This window comes from Neofelis nebulosa, chromosome 8 (assembly GCF_028018385.1).
Source record: "Neofelis nebulosa isolate mNeoNeb1 chromosome 8, mNeoNeb1.pri, whole genome shotgun sequence".
Classification (NCBI taxonomy): domain Eukaryota; kingdom Metazoa; phylum Chordata; class Mammalia; order Carnivora; family Felidae; genus Neofelis; species Neofelis nebulosa.
Window position 1 is genome coordinate 129,306,486 of NC_080789.1, and position 14,353 is coordinate 129,320,838.

The 14,353-nt window shown below is 41.7% G+C and overlaps 1 long non-coding RNA gene across 2 annotated transcripts in view; it reads right to left on the reverse strand.

Moving 5' to 3' along the window:
* Nucleotides 1-4,650: 4,650 nt before the first annotated feature.
* LOC131483574 (uncharacterized) overlaps nt 4,651-14,353 on the reverse strand; it is a 67,684-nt gene continuing 57,981 nt past the window's right edge. Inside the window, exon 5 of one of the 2 annotated variants that reach the window (XR_009247775.1) lies at nt 4,651-4,902. This is a non-coding gene — a long non-coding RNA (uncharacterized LOC131483574). Of the gene's footprint in view, nt 4,903-12,497; nt 13,059-14,353 lie in introns of those variants that run through there. The other variant, XR_009247774.1, reaches the window with a different exon arrangement.

The following is a 14,353-nucleotide window of genomic DNA, read 5'->3' on the forward strand; positions in this document are numbered from 1 at the left end:
GGGTGACGGGAATGTCGTATATCTTGACTGGGGTGGTGGTGACATGGATGAATATGACTGTGAAACTCATCCAGTAGTATAATTAAGATCTGGACATTTTATTGTATATAAATTTTATCTAAAATACTGCTTTAAAAAAGTATTTGAAAATTCCCTGGACTTACTGATTCAAAATGTCTCGCTCATTTAAAGAATTGGGCTTACAGGGGTGCCTAGGTGGCTCAAGTCGGTGGGGCCTTGGACTTCAGCTCAGGTCATGATCTCACGGTCCGTGAGTTTGAGTCCCGCGTCGGGCTCTGTGCTGACAGCCTGGAGCCTGGAGCCTGCTTCGGGTTCTGTGTCTCCCTCTCTGCCTCTCCCCATCTCATGCTCTCTCTCTCAAAAATAAATAAAACTGGAAAAAAATTTAAAAAAATAAATAAAGAATTGCACTTACTGGGAGTCATTTTGGTGAGTGGAGGATAAATTTTCCAGACTGAATGTATATGTCGAAAGTATAATTTTCAGGTTCAAATGCTGCACAGTTAAACAAATTTTCAGTTGGGCAGCTAGGACATAACCGAACTTGTCAGAGAAATGGTGGTTAGTAACTTAAAATTGAGAATAAAAAAACTTTAGTGTAATACATGGCCAAAGGAGTTCCTGTTTCTGAATTTCGGCAGCTTGATCATTATGTGTAAATGACTCTACCTTATTATGAATTATATTTTGAAAAAGCCCAAATTTAGGTGTTTAGTTTTTGTAACCTTTATATTTGTTTTTCTTTAGTGCATTTTGAGAAACTTATCATTTGAAAACAGAAACTTATCATTTGAAAGCAGTTTGATGTCTGAATGCAAAATCAGGGCATATTTTTCAGTGTCATTTTTTCAGGATATAAATCTAGGTAATAAGAACATGGCCCAGCAGTTCATTCAAATCCATGATGTTTGGTCTGGCTTTTCAAAGAGCATTTACTCTATGTTAGTGCCACTGAAACTTTCCAACGGTGCACAGAAGTCACCCGGGGATCTTGTTAAAATGTGGACTCTGATTCAGGAGGCCTGGGCGTGGGGCGGGGGGAGGCGGTGGGGGGGAGGGGGAGCTGAGACTGCTTCTCTTTCTTTTAAAAAAAAATTTTTTTTTTAACATTTATTCATTTTAGAGAGAGCACAAGTAGGGGAGGGGCAGAGAGAGAGGAAGACAGAATCCAAAGCAGGCTCCAGGCTGTGAGCTGTCAGCATAGAGCCCAATGTGGGGCTTGAACTCAGCAACTGCAAGATCATGACCTGAGCCGAAGTCGGATGTTTAACTGACTGAGCCACCCAAGTGCCCCTAGACTTTGCTTTTCTAACAAGCCCCTAAGTGATGCCTGTGCTGCTCTGTCACACTTTAAGTGGACCCTGCCATTGATTTATTGTCTTCAACCGCCAATCTCAATCAGTTGGGTTTTTGACAGAGCTGAATATAACAACAACAACAACAACAACAACAACAACAAAACAAATGACAATAAATGCACAAGAGTTGATTCTCTTATGTGGAAGTCCAGAGATAGCTGGTCTAAGTAAACACGGCAGTGCCACGAACTTATTAGGGATTTAGTTCTTACCTTTTTGCTTTACATCAGAGGGGCATGTTCCATTCTTAACCCATGGTCCGAGTTGGCTCTGGAGCTCCTTTTTCCAGAAGGGAGAAGGCTGCAAAGAACTGCCTTTAAGCTGAGCCAGACTTTTGAGGGCAGCCTTCAGCCCTTCCCTTCCTCTCACCCCTTCCCCACCCGAAGGTCCACTTCCATTCAGCACTTTGCTTATAGGTGATTGATCAGAACTTAAGCACTTGCCAAACCTAGCTGCAAGGGAGTTTGGGAAATAACATCCTTTGGTTGGGTTCATGGCTGCCCAAGTAAAATCAGCATTCTTTTTTCACTGAGGAAGAAGAAATAGTTTGTGGCCACAAGCCATCTCTGCCACACAGCATAAATATTTTGTTCCCATGAATCTTGGTTGTAATTCCCGGTTATTAGACCCTGAATAACTCTTCCTCCTTACTATTTGCTTCTTTTGTAAATGTAGGCAATTATGTCTTTCTTTCTCTTTCTGGTTTGACAAGAAGCAACTACTGTTTTTCTATTGTATTTTCACTTTATTTTTTTAAAACATTTTTTGTTAAAGTTTATTTATTTATTTTGAGACAGTGCATGAGCAGGGGAGGGGCAGAGAGAGAAAGAGAGTCCCAAGCAGGTTCCGCGTTGTAAGTTCAGAGCCTGATGGGGGGCTCAAACCCATGACACTTTGAGATCATGACCTGAACTGAAACCAAGAGTCATATGCTCAACTGACTGAGCCACCCTGGTGCCCCTATTTTCATTTTAAATTGCTTCCTCTCTCATTGTGTGTGTATACATGTGCAATTTTTGTTGTTTTTAGCTGTAATCGATAAACACACAAGATTTTTTTCTTTTGTTTTTGAGAGAGAGAGGGTGCGAGTGAGGGGCAGAGAGAGAGAGAGAGAGACAGGGAGACAGAAGCGGGGCTCACTTAGATTGGGGCATGAGTTCTTCCATGTGGGACTCGAACTCAGGAAGCATGAGATCACAACCTGAGCTGAAGTCAGATGCTTAAAGACTGAGCCACACAGGCGTGCCCCCCCCCCCCAAATCTACAAATCGGGCATTCTGACAAAAGTGACAAAACTCTGGACTAAAAAAGTTCATTTAAATAGCAGCAGTCTGGGGCAGACATTATTCCTGATCTATTCTGGATTTCAAAATGTCCAAGCAGATGACCCTTTAATTTGATGGCTAAATACACACGGGAGATGAGATCTAACATTTATAAGGTGTAGTTTCTTGAGTACAGATATTTGTCATCCACATTCCACTAAAGAGTGTTAAATTTAGAACAAATTAGATTGGTGTATAGGATAAGAATATATTTGATTATCAGATCCTTAAAAAACAGCAGAGCCTGTTGTGATCCAGAAGCTCCATCTACGGGTTTGAGCAACTCTTTGGAAGTGTCTTTTCTAAGCAGACGGCTCAGTTTGTTATCTTCCAGACTCATCCAGAAGAAGTGACGGTCAAGTGCCTATCCTTTCACAGGGTATTTGAAATAATAAAACAGTTCCACCAAACATGAAACAGAACAGGGGGATTAACAGCATATACTGCGTTTTGGGGTTGTTTTCGGTATGCTTTTCACTGATAAAAATTTTCAGAATTTGGCATTGTGCAGGCACGCTTGGTGCTGAGTTTCTAAAGCTCACCAGGATTTGAATGAAAGCTGTAACGTGTGAGACAGAAAAATTAAAAATTAAACTGTGAGAATTGACAGAGGTAAGGTTGTTACTTGCCACTGAGGTGGATCAGTTTTAGGGCAGTGTTTTTTGGTTTTTTGGTTTTTTTTTAACTTTTAAATGTTATTTAAATCCAAGTTAGTTAATTTATAGTGCCATAATGATTTCAGGAGTAGAACCTAGTGATTCATCACCTACCTATAAAACCCAGTGCTCATCCCAACAACATGCCCTCCTCTTAATCCCCATCACCCATTTAGCCCATGCCCACCCGCCTCCCCTCCAGCAACCCTCAGTTTGTTCTCCGGATTTAAGAGTCTCTAATGGTTTGCCTCCCTCTCTCCTTATCTTACGTTTCCTTCTTCAGGGCACTATTTTTTTTTTTTTTAAAGCTTCTCAGGTAAGATTTCCCTGTGAGGCTGTCATAGTTACTTTACAGATAATTCTGGCAGTTCCCTCCCAGCCGGGGTGGTGTGGGACACTCACCCCGTGCAGAGGGGCTCTTCCTCAAGTTGACCTTGCAAGCTACCATACCTGGGAACATAGAGCTGCTTATTAAGATACTGTGCATTAGTTGGTTATACGTGTGAGACATAGATTGATCTGCATTTAGAACAAAAGAAGGAAAAAAAAAAAGAACACATAAAGACGTATCAATACAGGTCCTCAATCCATTACCGAAATACTTGGAGCTAGGTGTTCTTGGAATCCACCATTTGTCAGATTTTGGAAAGACAGGATGGGGCATATGCTAATTATTTCATAATCACCTAGGGGCTTGGGGCAGCACCCACAAAACCCTCTCATAGACCCAGGTCGGGCTTTGTCATCTGAAGGAGATGAATCACGTGCTGCTCGTCAAATGAGGTTCGAAAAAGTACCTTTTATTTTCACAGCCTTTTGGATTTCTGGATCTTGGATGAGAGATTGTGGCACAGTAATTCTGTGGTGACTCCAATCTAGGTGTTATCAACCATTAATTAAGACTTTGGGTCTTCTCTGATAAAACCTCTACCTCCCATAGACTAGTCTCTCTCGGACAGAACTTCTTTCTCCTAGGAAGGAGTTGAAAAGCACCTGAGAGCCTCACAACATTAGGACTCCAGGTGCTTTGCTTCCTTTTTCTTTTTTGTAGCGATAGAGACAGCACAAGCTGGGGAGGGGCAGAGAGAGGGAGACACAGAATCAGAAGCAGGCTCCAGGATCTGAGCTGTCAGCACAGAGCCCGACACGGGGCTCGAACTCACAGACCGCAAGATCATGACTGACTGAGCCACCCAGGTGCCCCAAGCCTTGCTTCCTTCTTTTGGCCACACGCCTTTCTGGACCATGGCACAGGGTCAGCATTAAATAGCCATCGAGGAAATTCGCTCACCGTGTTGTCCTTCCAAACAGGTGGGTCAGCTGTGGTTCCTCCTCCTCAGGTTGCGATAGCCAGGAAGCCGAAAGAAGCCGCTCCTCCTTTCTGCAGCCCCCACCCTCAAGACCTCTCTCTCCTCAGAAGGCAAGTCTGTTCACACTTTGCACGCCACTGGCCGCTATCCTCTGTGGCGGCAGTGTTTACAACTGGGTGCAGAGACGTTGTTTACAGGGCTCTTGCCTTTTTCCTTCTGAATTTTTTAAAACCTATTTTGGAAAGAACAGATCAAGTGTTGGCGCCTTAGTGACGGAGCAGCTATAAATACATTGCGAGGGATCCGGGGCTGTGCGGTTTCTAGCAGGTGGTAAGCTTGCTCACCTGCCGGATATTAGCTAAGAATGTCTATCCCAGGAATTCAGCTGTTCCTAAGTCTTTTCTGAGTCTTTGACTCAGTCTCAGTCGTTTGTGAGTCTTCCACTGCCAGCCATATATTTCCTTCTCCTGTATCTCTATTCTTCCTCAATCCTAAATTCATAAATTCCTTGTTTCTTTCAGAAAGGACTCTGGAGTTGTCTCCTTTCCAGGTTATAGGTATATATATTTGCCTCCCCAATATCTATGTATTTGACCTTGGCCTGTAAGTGCCCAAAAGCCTGGTTCAGACCCAAACTTTGCAAATGAGTTTTGCAGTCTCCTTTGCTTTCTCTAATACAATTTGTTGGTGGTTCCTAAAAATTTCATTCTACTGAGAAATCTTTATTTTTATTTTTTAGAGAGAGAGAGTGAGAGAGCGAGTGTACAAGTGGGGGAGGCACTTGTGAGGGACAGAGAATCTCAAGCAGGCTTCATGCCCAGCACGGAGTCTGACATGGGGCTCAATCCCACAACTGTGAGATCATGACCTGAGCTGAAGTCAAGAGTAGGAAGCTTAACTGACTGAGCCACCCAGGTGCCCCTGGAAATTCTTATTACTGTAATAGTATCTTGACTATAAAAACATAGAAGTAGAAATAGTAAGAAGGAAAGAGCACCAGATTGGAATTTGATTCCCGGATTCGCCTAGGGCTAGTTGTACTGAGAAGAGTAATTCACCTTGTCTGGCCCTCGTGGTTTTTGTTTTGTTTTGTTTTTTTTGTGTTTTTTTTTTTTTTAATCTTAGGTTGTAGCTAATAATGTCTATCTACCTAAGTGGGCTACTGTGAGGATTAAATGGAAAAATATAAGTAAAATATGTAACAGAGTGCCCAGTTCAGGGTAGATATCCCAGTAGATATTAGTTGAGTCTGAATGGCACTTTTCTTGTAAAGATTTCATGTCACAGAGTTCTAAATGGAGGCACCATGTGCACTGGGCCATTTTACTGATGAGGAAGTAAAAGCAAAGGGGACACTTAATGACTTGCTCACCATGGCCAGGAAACGAATTCGGGTCACTTGACTTCTGGATTGGATGTAACTTCTAGGCTGAGAAATGCAGGGTGAGAGAGTTTGATGATTTAGAAACTAGGACTTTAAAGTGATCTTTGAGAAGCAGGCACATTCACATGACACACTTCTGGGTTTGAAGATGTTGCAAGGAATCGTCAAATAGAAATGACCGGAAGTGATTGGACTTCAATCAGTCATGGCCATAATGTGTTCTGGAATGGCACCTGCGATCAGTAGTGAGCTATCTCTTCTGTGTGGGGTGACTCGATGTTTCTGAAGCATCCTGTAATTCTGTACACCTCCATGATGCTATTGCTTCATGTGAAATGCAGAAGAATTTAGGCCAACTGTCTTGTCAGACAACAAAAAGCCAGATGAATACGTTCCTGGATCTTTTTATTACGGCCACATGGACCAGTTGTCTGGAAACGCCTGAGAAATTTACTCGTCAGCATGTCTCTGGAATGCCTATTAACACTCTTGAAACCCAGCCATCTCAGATGAAGCACCTTTGAGTTGTGCTTTCTTTGAACTAGTTTGACTATTAGTAATTGTCCTGTCTTCCCTTTTCTATTAGACAAAAAAATAATATGCTATAATGTGATATTTTATTGTTCCATTTTGAAGAGTTGCTTCTCACTTGTTTCAACTGTTCAAAAATGTAGGGTTGATTTCCTGTTTTCTTAGTAGTATCAATTATTTTCATCTAACCTATGCTTATTGGAACAGACTCCATATTACCCTCTTCTGGAGGTAGGGGGAAATAGGTAATATAGTGCTTGGGAAAATCAGTGAGTATCTATGAATGTGCTTTGGTTAAAAAGCCTACCTGTGCCTTAATTTTCAGCCTAAAACTTCATGAGTCAATACTATAGTTAACAGACAAGGACACTTAAGTGCTTTTACTAATCAGTGCAGTTAACATGAATCAAATTTTTACCCCAGCTGTAAGAATGATGATGAATTCAGAATTTAATATTTTTAAAGTGACCATCATGTGTGGCTTAAGTGGAAGGATGACTGTGGCAGTGACGCTTATAGACTTTTCACTCCTAAGAACTTGAGTCTTCGATGACAGTGTCACTTCTTAGGAAATGGAAGCAAGCAGGAAGGACTCCTAGGATACCCTTTCTTTTAGCTTCACTAGCCCCATTGAACAAAATCAAAAGCCTCACAAAAATAACCACACGGAAGCTTACTTTCTGTTTATGCACAGAGATCCTACCTTGTATTTCCAGCAATTCCTCAGTGTTTTGGGGGTCAGTTTTGCAAGAGAAATGTCCAAGGCTCTGAATCCTCATCCTGGGCCAAGCTCTCTGCTTCTGTTGTATTTAATGTTCCCCCCAGGATGTTGGCAGGGTGGTGGTGGTTTGGATACGTCTGACCCAACCCTATCTTGCTTTGAGAAGCTTACATTCTTTCAGGGATGCCCCCCCCCCCCCCACTTCCCTCTTCTAATTAGGGAATAATGACATGTATGCAGAAACTGCCATCCCCAACAAGTGTATCAAGAGAGAATCATTCTTTAGTGACAAACAAATACAGCAGACAAAATGGTTTCCTCTGATTCTGGGTTTGTTTTTTTTTTTTCTTGCTGATTACCAATACGTCTGAATAATTTCACATGTGCAGGCATTCTGGAAAATGCTTATAGCTGTAGGATAAGGGAAGAAGTTGCAACACCCATTCCTAAGAAGACTGACAAAGAGGCCTCCTAAATCAAAGTAAAATCAAAACACTTGCTTTTTTTTTTTTCCAAAAAAATTTCTTTAACGTTTATTTATTTTTGAGACAGAGAGAGACAGAGCATGAACTGGGAAGGAGCAGGGAGAGAGGGAGACACGGAATCGGAAGCAGGCTCCAGGCTCCGAGCGGTCAGCACAGAGCCCGACGCGGGGGCTCGAACTCACGGACCGCGAGATCGTGACCTGAGCCGAGGTCGGATGCTTAACCGACTGAGCCACCCAGGCGCCCCAAAACACTTGCTTTTAAAAGAAAGAAATAAGATGAGGGAGACCCCTTGAAAATTTTCCAGATGCACTGCTAGAGAGTGGGCGTATGGGAAATTCAGGCCCCACTGAAGGGTCTTAGTGATTTGTCCATTGGCACTAACCTTGCCTTTAATACTTTTAATACTTTAAAAGTATCATTACTTTTGAATACTTGCATGACAAGTCTGAGGCTTTTTTTTTTTCCTTCTGTGACATGCAGTAGTTCACATGTTGATTTAAACACGTGATCTTATTTGGTAGTAAAAGTGTAAAAAGGAAATAAATGTTTTAAAGGATACTAGGTAGCGACTTGAATATCTGCCAATGGGGAATTGGCTTAAAAATGATGGACGAGGGGCGCCTGGGTGGCTCAGTCGGTTGAGCGTCCGACTTCAGCTCAGGTCACGATCTCGCGATCTCACGGTCCGTGAGTTCGAGCCCGCGTCGGGCTCTCGGCTGATGGCTCAGAGCCTGGAGCCTGCTTCCGATTCTGTCTCCCTCTCTCTCTGCTCCTCCCCCGTTCATGCTCTGTCTCTCTATCTCAAAAATAAATAAACGTTAAAAAAAAATTAAAAAAAAAATGATGGACGAGCGATATAAAGCAATTCTATGCAATAATTTAAAAAAAGACTGAGGTAGATTTATCTACACTGATATGGAAAGATTGCTAACATATATTTCTAAGTAAAAAAAGCAAGTTGCATTTGTTCAATACAATCCTATTTTTAAAAACATCAATAAAGCCCCTATGTATGTACATAAACATAAAAAATTGTCTCAAATTATAACTCTCTAGAGCTTTCTCTGTGTCTGTGTCTGTCTTGGTCTGTCTCTTTCTTCTTTACATGTATTATTTATTTCCTTTGCTAAACTCGAAGTTGGTGTTGAATTTTATCATACACTTTTTTGGGGAAATTTTACTTTAATTTTTTTTTTAAGTTTTATTAATTTTTGAGACAGAGAGAGACAGCACGAGCAGGGGAGGGGCAGAGAGAGAGGGAGACACAGAATCCAAAGCAGACCTCAGGCTCTGAGCTGTCAGCACAGAGCCTGACGCGGGGCTCGAACTCACAAACCGCGAGATCATGACCTGAGCCGAAGTTGGACGCTGAACCGACCGAGCCACCCAGACACCCTGGGAACTTTTACTTTAAAATAGTTTTAAACCTAGAAAAAATTCAGTTTCAAGAATAGACTACAGAAGCGCTATATATCCTTCCCCAGATTCACCAACTGCTGATACTCCACCATATTTTTCATCTCTCCAGTTTCATCTCAACCATTTGAAATTAAGTTGCAAATGGCACAGTGCTCCATTACCTCTAAATGCTTCAATGTGTATGTCCTTAAAACAAGAACATTCCCTACATAGCCACAGGACACCTATCAAAATCAGGAAATGGACACTGATACTGTACTATCTTCTGATTCACAAATCCCTGCTGAAATTTCCCCGATTGTACCAGTGATGTCCTTTAGAGTTCCAGAATCATGCCCTGCATGTAGTTAGCGTGTCTCTTCAGTTGTCTTCAATCTGGAACAAGCTATTCAGTCCTATGTTTTGTGACTTTGACAGTTTTGAAGGGTCCCAGTCCGTTACTCTGAAGAATATCCTTCAATTTGGACGTTGTTTTGTCATGATTAGGTTCAAATGTAACTCGAGAGTACCACAGAAATGACTGTGTGTTCTTCTCAGTGCACATTATCAGCAGGTATGTGATGCTGATTCAACCTATTACTGGTGACACTGACTTTTGTCATTTGGTTAAGATGGTGTCTGTCAGGTTTCTCCATAGTAAAGTTGATTAATGAGTACTTTGCGATGGGGTATTAATAAGTATTGTTAAGTATTCATTAAGATGTTAATACGTATTTTGTGGGGAGATACCTCAAGACTGTATAAATAGCTGGTTCCTCATTACACCTTTCTCCATTATTTGTGGCATCCACAGATGCTTACGCCTGCCCAAGTTATTATTAATATTATGGGTAAGTAATTATATAATGGTACCATTTCTTGTACACATATTAGTTGGCATAAGGTAGGGCTTCCTCTTGCTTGTTTATATCAGCATGGATCCATGGATTCCTCTTTTATTAAATGAGTTAGAATCCATTACTAGTACTATTTACTGTGATGCTCAAGCTGACCCAGATTTGGCCAATGAGTGCCTTTACAAACTCCTGTGACTTTTGATAGTTACATGATTCTTGGAGAACTTCCTCATTTCTGCAATAAGAGATTTCGGGCTCGTCTGATGCTTTAGCCATGTCTGCCAGGAGCCCTAGTTCTTTTTAGTTGAGAAGGGTATTTAGAAATCAGGATTTAGGCATTAAAAGTGCTCAGTGCTACCAGACTGTCTTCGAATCTGGGTCCTCTCAGTGGGTAGAGATACACACACACACACACACACACACACACACACGCGTTATCTATATCTGTAGCAATATCTTTTAGAAACCCTATGTTCGTGCCAATGACCCTAATTACAATCCAATATCACATGGGTCTTGCCTTTTCCATATTTGTACCTCCCTTCTTCAATGGTGAGAAGACTGACTTCCATTATCCTCAATGTATTTGATTAATTCTTTTGGATGTGACCAATCTCCCATTCATGCTGTCTTCTTATCTCTAGTGCTTCTGACTCACATTGGCCAGCGCAGGTCAAGAACAAAGAGATTCCCCCCAGCTCCGGTGGTATGCCAGCTGAGAATTCCACACCTGTATTGTTTTGAATGAATCTTGACTATTTAATTGAGGGACTATAACCTAATGGTTAAGTGCGAGGTCTCTATAGTCAGAATGTCAGGTCTACATAGTAGCTATGCCACTTGGTAGCTGTGCCATCCTGGGCACACTAGTTAACCTCTTCTGGTCTCTAAGATTCCTCTTTTCAAAGGGAGGCCAAAAGCAGGAGAAAGCAAGCCACACTGTACTTCTTGACCAATGGGTGTAGATCCTGAGTCTCAGAATAAAGGAAGCTGCCTTCTCTGATCAAGTAGCCATTGATTGAACAATGAGCAGCAACCTTCAGCAGGTCACAGGGGGTGGGGTGGAGAGTGTGATATGGCTTCAGGGCAGTGGGTGGCTGTATTAGCCATCAAAAACAGGGCTTGCCTGTGACATCAGCTCACTTGGCATAAGTATAACCCAGTGCAGAATGATGAAGTTTGGAGTCTCATTTTCTTTATCTGCAAACTAAAGATGGTGACGTGGGTTTTCCCACCTTAGAGAATTGTTGTGTGACGGTCAACTGAGCTAATGTTCTCCAGTGTGTGAAGTGGGAGACATTTAGAGAACATTTCCCACCACCTACCCACCCCCCCCCCCCCTTTTAAGAGTAACATATATTCACTGTAGAACATTTAGAAAACTGATACAAGCAAAAATAAAGTAACAGCTATCACTGATAATCCCATCAGGCAAAGATAACAACCGTTTACATTTGTGGATAGGTGCCCCCAGTCTTTTTTCTAGATACATCGAGTATAAGTCACTAACTGGAGTTCTCCTTTTCTTCTCTTCTCCCCATGCGAGGTGAGAACCAGATTCTCTCCAGGTACCACTGCCTAATTTTCTTGAGCCTCTTGCTGGCTGGACCCAGCAGTACAATGCTCCATAAAGCAGTCGATGTGCAGGCCAGGGTCCATGTGTGCCCCCAGTGGAGAATACATCGTGTGCTCCTCCTGGTGGGCACTTTTGTCTACAGCAGCAACCTCAGATAAAGCTCTCCTTCCTTCCCAGGTGCAGAAGGCCAGGGAACAGGTTCCCTCTCTCTTTGATCATAACGGCTTGTCTACTGCGGAAGCTGTCTGCATCCAGCTTCCAGAGGAAACAGCAGGGCAAGCATTTTCTATTCAAGTTCTATTCCTTTGTGGCTCTCTGGGCTGAGGTGTTTGCAAGAGCAAGTGTGGCTCTAGAATAGATTCAGAGGATGTGGGGGGTTGTCTTGCCAGGAGATGTGGACACACTGACTCATAGCCTTCCCATCCCTCCTGCCCTTCCTTTGATGTTGGTGTCAGCTTATCTGGCTGATCCACTGACCATATGCTTGGCCATTTGGTAAATATTTTCTCAAACATTCCATAACACTATGTTTGTGCTTAGGGAGAAATGGGAGGAAGAAGAATGTGTAAAAGTTAGCTTTTTTTTTCCCCTCCGAATTTTTAACCACATAACCAACGAAAGGATACTAGTCCGAGTTCACGTTGGCTCTATGGAACTTTGGAGTACTTCCTCCAAGGACTCACTGATCTTCCATCAGTTATGTCCAGCAAAACTCACCAGTCTGGGCACTCTTCTGGCACTTCCATCTTGATATTTTCAGTCATTCAATACACATACTAATACGTGCTATGTGTTTGGCCCAAAATTGGTTCCTCGCTATCTATTAGTGCTTTGGAATTTCACCCTTAGAGATCTGACATCTTTGTGTCTGGAAGACTTTATTCACCAAAAAGAAAGTGTCTGAAAAAAACATAAATAACCCCTGAGCTATTTCAGTGTGCTGTGTCCATTGATACAAGCTCTGTGTCAGGGAAGGAGGAGGGGGACATACCAAGGGAGATGGTAACAAGGGACCCAGGAGGAACAAAAGCCAGGCATCATCCCAGCACGTTTGTGGAGTCTGCTGGTTTCATCATTTAGCAAGAATATGGATATAGCTTGTTGCTTTTTCTTCTCCTTTTCCTTTTTTTTTTCTTTTTCTTTTTTGACTCTTAGAGGAATGGGCCTAACCATGCATGGCACTTTATAGAAACAGTATTCACTGTTCTGTTGAAGGAATAGTTCTGGGAGGAAGGGCACATTTTACGGATCCGGCGACGGTTGATGGTGTAGTTTCTGAGCAAATGGGTAGGACACTGATCCAGGGAATGAATGTGAAAAAGGCTCTCATGGTTCTTTGGCTTTCCTGCTGCATAAGCAAGGACTGTAAGACATGCATTCTCGGCTCTGCCTGCACACCTTCACAGGAGCCAGCTTCCAGAGCCGCGGCAAACCTTGAGAAGATAGTAACAGGGACTATTACTGATAGAATGAAATTTTGTGAAACCATCTACAGAAGGACTAAATTCAAGAGACTGTATGTTTGATAATTTTTGATGACAAGCAAAATTATTTCTTATTAAGGGGTTACAAATGGAACCGAAAAGAATAGTATTGAACTGAAAGAGAAGACAAATATTGTTCATAAAAAATATCATTCATATTAAGTAGATAATTCTATTTTGCTGTAGGGCGCCTGGGTGGCTCAGTCGGTTGAGCATCGGGCTCTTGCTTTCAGCTTAGGTCACGCTCTCACGGTCGTGAGACTGAGCCCCACATTGGGCTCTGCGTTGAGTGTGGAGCCTGCTTAAGATTTTCTCCCTCCCTTTCCCTCTGCCCCCTTCCAGCTTGCACACACGTGCATGTGATCTCTCATTCTGAAAATAAAAAAATAATTCTGTTTTGCTGAATGAAGATGTAAATATATGATATCTATTGTATATGTAATCTAGACCAATGATACATAACGTATTTTTAAATATGCAGTAATTGCAAAGGACGCCACTTTAGAAGCAACATGTACTTGGAGAAATTCAAAGGGATAAGGAAAATATAAATTGGAGGGTTATACAAGTGAAGATTGGGCATAGGCTTGTATTTTGAAAAAAATTAATCACAAAATTACTATCTTTTAAAATATATCTTTTCTACATCTCTTTATTCTTTATTCTGTAAATCTTACCATCATGTTGGAATTTGTTTTCTAGTCTACATTTCTCATAACTTACTTCTCATATTGTATTTCTCTTTATTTCTCTTTAGCAAGTCCTTGATCATTTTCCGCAGCTCAGTCTTTCAGTACGTTCTTTCCTCAACTATATCTAATCTATCTATTATGCTGTTTAATCCATCAATTATGTTTTAAAATTGTAAATAAGTACATACATATTTAAATAACAGGCTTATTGAGATATAACTCACATACCACAAAATGTAACCTGGCAAAGTATACAATTCAGTGGTTTAGCAGACCATAGGATTAGGTAACGGTCACTATTACTTAATTTTAAAACATTTTTTTCACCCCCCAAAAGAAACTCTGTGCCCATTAGTAATCATTTCCCTTTTCCCTTGACCACCAACCCTAGCAAAGACTAGTCTCTTCTCTGTTTCTGTGGACTGCCCATTCTGGACATTTCATACAAACAGAATCATACCATACAGGCCTTTGATCTGGCCTCTGTCACTCAGCGTACTGTTTTCAAGGTTTATTCATGTTGTAACATGAATCAGTACTTAATTCCTTTTG